Below are 9,154 nucleotides of genomic sequence, written 5' to 3'. Positions count from 1 at the left end.
ATTCTTAAAGGATTTAATTAAGGAAGGATATATTGTACGGGTGGATCACCTCCATGGTCGCACCGCGTATTAACCCGAGAGGGCACTGCTCGATTCATGGGCCGAAGGTCGAGCGGTGAAAAGGCCAACCACGGGAATGATGTTTCGCTCCTAGACAGCTTGCGGGTCAGTTGGAGCTCTGGACACCCCTTGCTAGGTCTAGAATGGAGTTAAAGACCTCCGTGGCCCCCAACATCTGGGCATGTTGGGAGATCCTATTCTAGATAAGGGATTGAGTTTTGGTGCCATGTGAATTGGACCAGTCACTTCTGCAGGGCAGAAGGGATACTTCTGTCGGACAGAAGCGAAACATAATTTCTCCTGTATGGGCGGGAGACAAAGATTAACTTGAAGATAAGTTAAGGAACTTGTTTGATCTTGTTTGTCAATAGATTGCTTTGCTCTGTTTTCGTGTCTGTGCTATAATTTGCGCGAACGAACCTTGTTCCCTAAAAGGCTTAATTAATGAAGCTGATTTTAAGTGTCACACATAAATTGTTGAGATATCGAGCTCCACTCGTAATACGCCAGGGTGACCGTTGTGTATTTATGTCACCGACTTGTCAGTTGAGCAGACGCGGTTGGTACACCGCCCATGAATAATAGCTACATGATAGCTATCCTTATCTACTCTAGTTCGTGGCTTAGTTAGTATGCCACCTTAGTTAGTTGAGTTTGGTTTGAGACCCATATATAGGGTTCTTCTATTTCTCTGTACTTGAGTTCTTTTGGCTTACACAACTAAGGAGAGGAAAACTGTTTTCAGCCTCCACCTCTGTGTGTATTCCCCCATTGTGCAAGCAAGAAAGCTACAAGTGAGACTCCTTCCTTCTCTCCCACAATCTTGACATGGTATTAGAGCCTTGTTCGTGGTAAGGAGCTCAAGAAAGCAAGCCAAGCTCGCGGTGATTTGGTAAGAGGAGCAATGTTGCTTTCATTTTCTGTTTTGGGAGCAGATCTCTGCAGGTAGTACAGCCGAAAATTGCAAGAGTGCATTGTCTCAGGTTGAGACGCCCTTCGCGGTGAAGCAAGAGGGCAGTACATGCTGCGGGGCAGGGCTTTAGCCCTTGGCGACCTTGTTTTTTTTATTTGAGGCCATTTCGGGGCCTGTTTTGGAGGCGGAAGTTTTCTGCACGCACTCAGGAAAAGGCCCAGTTGTAGGGCTTTAGCCCTTGGCGACCTTGTTTTTTTGATTTGAGGCCATTTCGGGGCCTGTTTTGGAGGCGAAAGTTTTCTGCACGCGCTCAGGAAAAGGCCCAGTTTTATGCTGTGCAGCCACTGTTCTACAAGTCGGTGAAAAGTTACTGTAGAAATTGCATCGTATGCTTGTGGCAGAGACATTGGGAGTTACAGAATCATCCCTGTTGCCTGTTGATGCAAAATCATCACTAGGAAGTGACTGTGTGGTCAAATACCACTTTCATCAGTTTTGCAGATTTGCCTTTGTGAGGCTGAAGCTGCGTTCTTTGCAGTGACAGAAATTTTTGCAGTGTTCTGTAATGGCATCTGATTCTCTCTCACAGATTGTCACTGAAAAGCTTGACAAGAACAACTTCCAAGCATGGAAGTTTAGAATGACGAATTTCCTTATGGGAAAAGGATATTGGGAATTTGTTGCAGGAAATGAAGAAGAACCAGTTCTTCCTGATGTTCCCAATCAACAGCAAATGCACGCATTTAAAGCATGGCATGAGAGAGCCAGGAAAGTTATGTACTGGCTGTCTATCAGCATTTCAGACTCTATGATTGTGCATATTCAAGATGCAAGTACGCCAAAGGAGGCATGGGATACTTTGTCAAAAATGTATAGCACAAATACGCAAGCCAGAAAAATGCAGCTCAAGCAAGAGTTGCATAATGTGCAAAGAAAAAATATGAGCATCAATGACTACCACATGAAGGTGAAGAAGATTGCAGATGCACTTGCTTCCATTGGGTTGCCAGTGGAAGATGATGATTTAGTTTCTGTGACCTTGAATGGTCTAGGAAAGGATTATGCACAGTTCCGAACATCCATTTCCGTCCGTGAAAGATTTCCTGATTTTGAGGAGTTGATTGCTCTTCTAATTTCTGAGTTACTCAAATGCTGGAAGAGGTAGAGGCAGAGGTAGAGGAGGCCGATATGGAGACCGTGGTAGAAATCAGAATATGCAGCAAACTCAAGAAAACCAGTCCTATGGAGGAGGACGTGGTAACTCTAGAGGCAGGGGGAGCCAAAGAGGTCGTGGTGGATGGCAAAGAGGCCAAAATGCAAACAGTAATGTTGAATGCTACTACTGTGGTAAAATGGGTCATATGGCTAAAAACTGCTATAAAAAGCAGAATGACATCATGAATGGAAAACTGCAACAAGGGAATTATGCATCTTCTAGCAGACAGGGTGATGACAGAAATGAGCACTTGTTTATGGTGCAGCACATGAACAATTCTGTGACAAGTGCAGAAGAAAGCAATGATGCATGGTATGTTGACTCAGGTGCATCAAACCACATGACAGCTCATGCAGAATGGATGGAGGATGCAAGAAAAATGGAAAAACCAGGATTTGTGGAGACTGGTGATGATACTGCACATCCTATTGTGCAGATTGGAAAAATTCCTTTGTCTATGCAGGATGGGAAAAAGAAATACCTGTCCGATGTATTTCATGTCCCGAATATCACCGAGAATCTGGTTTCTGTTCAACGTCGAATGGTTGAGCAGGGCTTGCAGGTCAGATTCAATCCTCATGGATGCTTTGTTGAGGATATGAAAAATAAAGGTCGCTTGATAGCAAAAGGAAAGAAGAAGGGCAGAATGTTTACATTGGATGCAGACATGTCTGAATTGAGTGCAACAATGTTTGCACATGGGACCGGTGTAGTTGCAGATATTGATATCCGGCATAAACGCATTGGTCATGTTAATGTACAGCGACTTAAATCAATGCAGACTCAAAATATTGTTGCAGGTTTGCCTAAATTCAAGGTTGCAGAAATGCATAAGGTATGTGAAGCCTGTCAGTTTGGAAAACAGGCAAGGAAACCATTTCCTAGACATGTTCAAGAGAGCGAGAATCCATTGCAATTAATCCACTCTGATGTGTGGACTACTAAAGCTGCATCTCTTGGAGGCTGTCATTATTTTGTCACTTTTATTGATGACTATAGCAGAAAAGTTTGGGTGTATTTTATGAAAAAGAAAAGTGAAGTTTTTGGGCATTTCAAAACCCTTAAAGCTATGGTTGAAAAAGAAACAGGCCTGCAAATAAAATGCCTAAGGTCAGATGGAGGGGAAGAGTACCTCTCAAATGAGTTTGCAAGGTTCCTGCAGGAGCATGGCATAAAGCAGCAATATTCATGCAGTCATACCCCAGAACAAAATGGAATCGCAGAAAGGAAAAACAGGCATATTGGAGAGGTATCTCGTGCCATGCTCAATGAAAAAGACTTGCCAGATTTTTATTGGGCTGAAGCAGTTGCTACAGCAGTCTACATAATGAACAGGACACCCACTGCAGCAATACATGGAATGACTCCAGAGGAGAGGTATACCGGTAGGAAACCAGATATTTCTCATTTGAAAATTTTTGGTTGCATTGCCTATGTACATGTGCCATATGAGTTGAGATCCAAGTTGGATCCAAAAGCTGAGAAGTGCATCTTTATTGGTTACTCTCTGCAGCAAAAAGGGTAGAGATGCTATAACCCTTCTACTCGTAAGTTTACAGTGAGCAGAGATGTTGTTTTTTATGAGATGAGTAGCTGGTGTAAACCAGTAAATGTGATTGATGATGTAGATGCACAAAATGGTAATGCTGCACAGAATTCACAGCAGCAGTCACAAAATATTAGTGGACCTGGAGCGTCCTCTAGCAGTGGTTCACATTCTTCGCCATGGACAGGCAGATTGAGATCAAAAGAATCTTCTCAAAGTAATGCAGACAGTGGTATGCAGGTATCACGAAAAGGAAAAGAGAAGGTTGATCGGCCCATGTTTGATGTGAATGCAGGTCACTCTTATGTGGATGGTGAATCCAGTGGCTCAGAACAGAGCATTGATGATGAGTTGGGTATTCCTTCTATTGTTACACCTGGAGTAAGGAAGACCAGGGATGTTTTGAGAGCACCTGGGAGTGAACCTACTTTGCGCAAGTCTACGAGAGCTAGGTATCCTGTGGATAGGCTGAAATATGATGGATTTACAGCCATTCACTATGCATATATGGTCAAAGTGATACAGGAACCGGAACCCACTTCTTTTGAGCAAGCCATGGGAAAAGAAAAATGGGAGAAAGCCGTGGATGAAGAAATGGATGCCTTGGAAGCAAATGCTACATGGGAATTGGTACCTTTGCCTAAAGGTAAAAATGCAATTGGCTGTAAGTGGGTTTATAAGGTGAAGCACAATGCAGATGGTTCTGTGAACAGATACAAGGCAAGATTAGTAGTCAAGGGGTATGCATAAACATATGGCATTGACTATGAAGAAACATTCAGTCCGGTTGCAAGGATGGCAACCGTAAGAGCAGTCATTGCTATGGCTGCATCAAAGGGATGGTCTTTACATCAGATGGATGTAAAGAATGCCTTCTTGCACGGTGATTTGCAAGAAGAGGTCTATATGGAGCAACCACCAGGTTAGGTGCATGCTGTTCATCCTGAGCTTGTTTGCAGGTTGAAGAAAGCCTTGTATGGCTTGAAGCAAGCACCTAGAGCATGGTCTGACAAGATAGGACAGTATCTTGTCACTATTGGCTTTCAGATTTCCAAGGCAAATTTCTCACTTTATGTGAGAAAAACAGAGAAAGGTATTATGCTACTTGTCATTTATGTTGATGATTTGATTGTGGCAGGTGACAGTGATGAAGATATCCTTCATGTGAAAATGCTATTGAAGCAGAAGTTTGAAATGAAGGATTTGGGAGAGCTGCGTTATTTCTTGGGTATTGAGGTGAATAGATCACCAAGTGGGATACAGCTCTTGCAGAGGCAGTATGGATTGGACATGCTGTCCAAATATGGGATGACAGGCTGTAAGCCTATTTCGGTTCCTTTGGAGCAGAATGTGAAGCTGAGCACAGATGCAGGTGAGCTTCTAGAAGACCCTACTATGTACAGACGCATAGTAGGAAGCTTGATTTATATGACTATTACCAGGCCAGATTTGAGCTATGCTGTTGGATTGGTAAGTCAGTTTATGCAGGCTCCAAGGAAACCACATTTGGATGCAGCTAGACGCATACTCAGGTATGTGAAGTCCACATTACAGTATGGACTATTTTATGAGACTGGGGTTCAGATACAGTTGCATGGATACACTGATGCTGATTGGGCTGGTAGTATTTCCGATAGACGATCTACCAGTGGATATGTGTTCTCTTTTGGGAGTGATGCAGTCACTTGGAGCAGCAAGAAACAGCCTACAGTTGCCTTGTCGAGCACAGAGGCTGAGTACAGGGGTGCAGCAATGGCTGCATGTGAGGTAGCTTGGTTGCATAAGCTACTTTATGATATGCATCACTCTACAGATGGACCAGTTGTCATTTATTGTGACAACATGAGTAGTATACACTTGGCAAATAACCCAGTCTATCATGCTAGAACAAAGCACATTGAGGTGCATTATCACTATGTGTGAGAGAGGTGTTTTACTAGGTCTTATTGATCTAGTTTATGTCAGCACAGAGGATCAGGTAGCTGACATATTCACGAAGGCATTGGGCGCGCAGAGAAGCTACGCAAGTTCAGAGACCTACTTGGTGTGCAGGAATTGGGATTGAGCTCGAGGGGGAGTGTTGAGATATCGAGCTCCACTCGTGATACGCCAGGGTGACCGTTGTGTATTTATGTCACCGACTTGTCAGTTGAGCAGACGCGGTTGGTACACCGCCCATGAATAATAGCTACATGATAGCTATCCTTATCTACTCTAGTTCGTGGCTCAGTTAGTATGCCACCTTAGTTAGTTGAGTTTGGTTTGAGACCCATATATAGGGTTCTTCTATTTCTTTGTACTTGAGTTCTTTTGGCTTACACAACTAAGAAGAGAAGAATTGTTTTCAGCCTCCACCTCTGTGTGTATTCCCCAATTGTGCAAGCAAGAAAGCTACAAGTGAGACTCCTTCCTTCTCTCCCACAATCTTGACATAAATGTGGTAGGACCTAATTAGAAAACTAAAGCTATTAAGGGAAGCGGGTGGGCGGAACCCCCGACGGGTCCGTCCTATGGGCAGGGTGGTCCCAGAGAACTGGGAGGCTTCTCACAAGTTTGTATCGTCATTCGACCTTTAGGTATTGATAGGTTAGAACCCGATTCGTGCCGTTTTAGGGGACCGGAATGGGACTATGCCCTATGGGCAGAGAGGTTGAGCAACGCATCCCTCTCGTTTCCCATTCTCTTTGAACCAAGTGCGGCATAGATCTGCTTCGGGTTGGGTATCTCTGCGTAAAGTAGGATGCCCAATACCCGACGCTAGAATGCTAACAGGAGACCTTGACAACTAGGAACCCAAATTTCAGGTCGATCCTGGTGGGTTCGGTCGTGAACGTTCCGTTGCGAGGCGGATTCCGGAAACCCTAGGCGACAAAACTCGGAACATTCCTTGGGAGTGCCGGGCAGCGACGCTTAGATTCGTTTCTCGATAGACCGCCAAAAGAGTGCCTGGAAAGCCGATGGGCGGGCACCTCACGGTCGGTATCACAGCGAAATTTTGTAATGATACGTGATTGATTAATGTATGGTTCGTAGACATATCCGAAACAAAATAATCTAAGCAGTATGGCTTGATTGTTAGGCACCTTCTGCACCCACGAATGTTGACATGCAAGAGAAGAAATTCCTTCTCAAGCAAATTAAGGTACCCGAGTTTGATGGAGAAGGGATGGACATTGCAGCAGAGGCAGAGATATGGATCGAGTCGATGGATGACTGTTTCTTTGCTTCGGGAACTGCCTCTACCAATCAAGCAATGATAGACAAACTTAAGTTAGTTGGCCAGGCTCGATTACGGTGGAAGCAATGGTGCAAAGATGAAGGTGTTTCTGAAGCCGCTGTTACTTGGGTTCAGCTGAAAGACGCTGTACGCAGACGATACCTTCCGCCAAACTACCAGACTTTGAAGATGAATGAACTCTTCAGGCTAAAGCAACTAGGATTAACTTTGGAAGCTTACTACTCAAAGTTTGTAACCCTACTGAAATACGCACCACCTATGGATATTGCGCAGCACCAAGTATCCAAGTTTTGCCATGGCCTAAACACTCCTCTGAACCACCGTCTTGAAGCAATGCGTCCAACAGACTTGCAAGACGCATTACTCCGAGCGAATCCAATCGTCGAAGAATTTAAATCGGAAAATTTTAGTAAAGATGACTCCCGAGATCTGGGTAAGAGATGCCATACATGTGGAGAGATAGGGCACATCCGTAGGAGATGTCCCTACCGTCAATGTTTCCATTGCAATGAGCTAGGACATGTCCAAGTAGACTGCGCTGACTTAAGTCCAAAAGATACGGAGTCTCCAAGAAAACGAAGTTACACAAGTGCAGTCTTCGGATATATAGAGGAATCATATGAAGACGAATACTTAGAACCTACTACACCACTTTAGGATTATTAGAAATCCTAGAAATTTTGTCGACATGAAATACAACTTGTATTGGAATAAACTTTACTCTTGTAACTACAGTTAACTTGAGTAATATGAGTTGCGTCTATTTTGAGCCTAGAACTTGCAAATGATTAGAGATACTCTGGCAAGGAATGATAGTCATAATGTGCAATGAATTTCTCTTAAGTCATTTCTTCTCAACTGATATAGATTGGGTCTTACCAGAATGTCGAAGCTTGGAAGTATTCTTTGGCATTACAAGCAAAGCCAATTGTCCATGGAGCTCAGTCCCGAACTAAGGGCAGGACAATCTGGAAATGTAGTTTCCAAGGTAAAGGACCACTCCAATCTGCTAAAAGAATCCTAGAACACTTTGGTCTAAAGAAGAAAATCTTACTAAGGACAACCAAAAATCCTGTGACCACAAGTGATAAAGCTCCGCCCTGTTTCTATTGCAGGGAGTTAGGTCATTTCAAAAGGGAATGTCCAAAGCACCCTAAACACCGATGCTCTGAGTGTCACAACATCGGACATAACTATATCAATTGTCCCCACGGAACTCGAAGAGAACTCGAGCTTACAAGAAATAAGCCGTACAAGCTCCAATGATCTAGAATATACCAAGTGCTTAGGAAAAACCTAGAAGATATCCATGAGATGTAACTACAATAAATTTTCTATTGTAACCAAGACTCAAATATATCAAATACCATAGGTTGTTCTTTTCAAAAGATCGTATGTCTGTGAGAGGTCAGAGTAGCGCAGCAGAAGCGCGGTGTTCCATAACCCACATATTCCAAGATGATACCCCCTGTTTCTCTCGAGATGAGGACATCTCGATTTCTCAAAGGGGAGGAGGATGTAATATCTCCGCACAATAAAAGTTAGTTGGTTGGTTCGTAAGTTAGTTAGTCAATTAATAAGTTAGTAAGATTACTGACTAAAGACTAACTAAGGTAAAAACTAAGTAACATTAACTATTGATAATTTTCATTTAATTTAAAATATTTTATTTAGAAAAATCAAGAGTCGTAAATTCGATACTTTTCTCGAATTGGCAAAGACCGTAGATACCCTTCACGTAAATTACAACGTGAACGAGACTTATGAGTTATATTAATCACTAAGTTCATGTGTATAGTTTGGAAGGTCCAAAAATATTAGATTTTGGGCAAAGCTAGTATATTTTAGATATTATCCTTAAAAAACGATACGGAACTAGATGCCATTTAAAAGAAAAGACGAGTGATATTTTAGTGAGTTTGAAGATTTTATAAAATAAAAAATAAAGAAAAGTGACTGGCGAAATCGCGCGCGCCGTGATCGCAGTTTACAGGCAGCAGACAGCGCTTCGAACAGAGAAAAGAAGAAGGAGCGAACTGAGAGCTTTCTAAGCAAGTGTCTTGGAGTTTTACCCCCCTTTCGGAGCCAATGGAACCATCAGATTTATGATCTGAGCATCAGATAACTGATCTTTCCAAGATCCCCCTCCATAAAGAGCTCTACTTCTCAACCACAAGCCCT

The sequence above is a fragment of the Lygodium microphyllum genome, chromosome 24 (genome assembly GCF_053477565.2).
Source record: "Lygodium microphyllum isolate KBCC chromosome 24, Lygodium_microphyllum_v1.1.10, whole genome shotgun sequence".
Lineage (NCBI taxonomy): Eukaryota > Viridiplantae > Streptophyta > Polypodiopsida > Schizaeales > Lygodiaceae > Lygodium > Lygodium microphyllum.
This window is presented reverse-complemented; position numbering follows the sequence as displayed.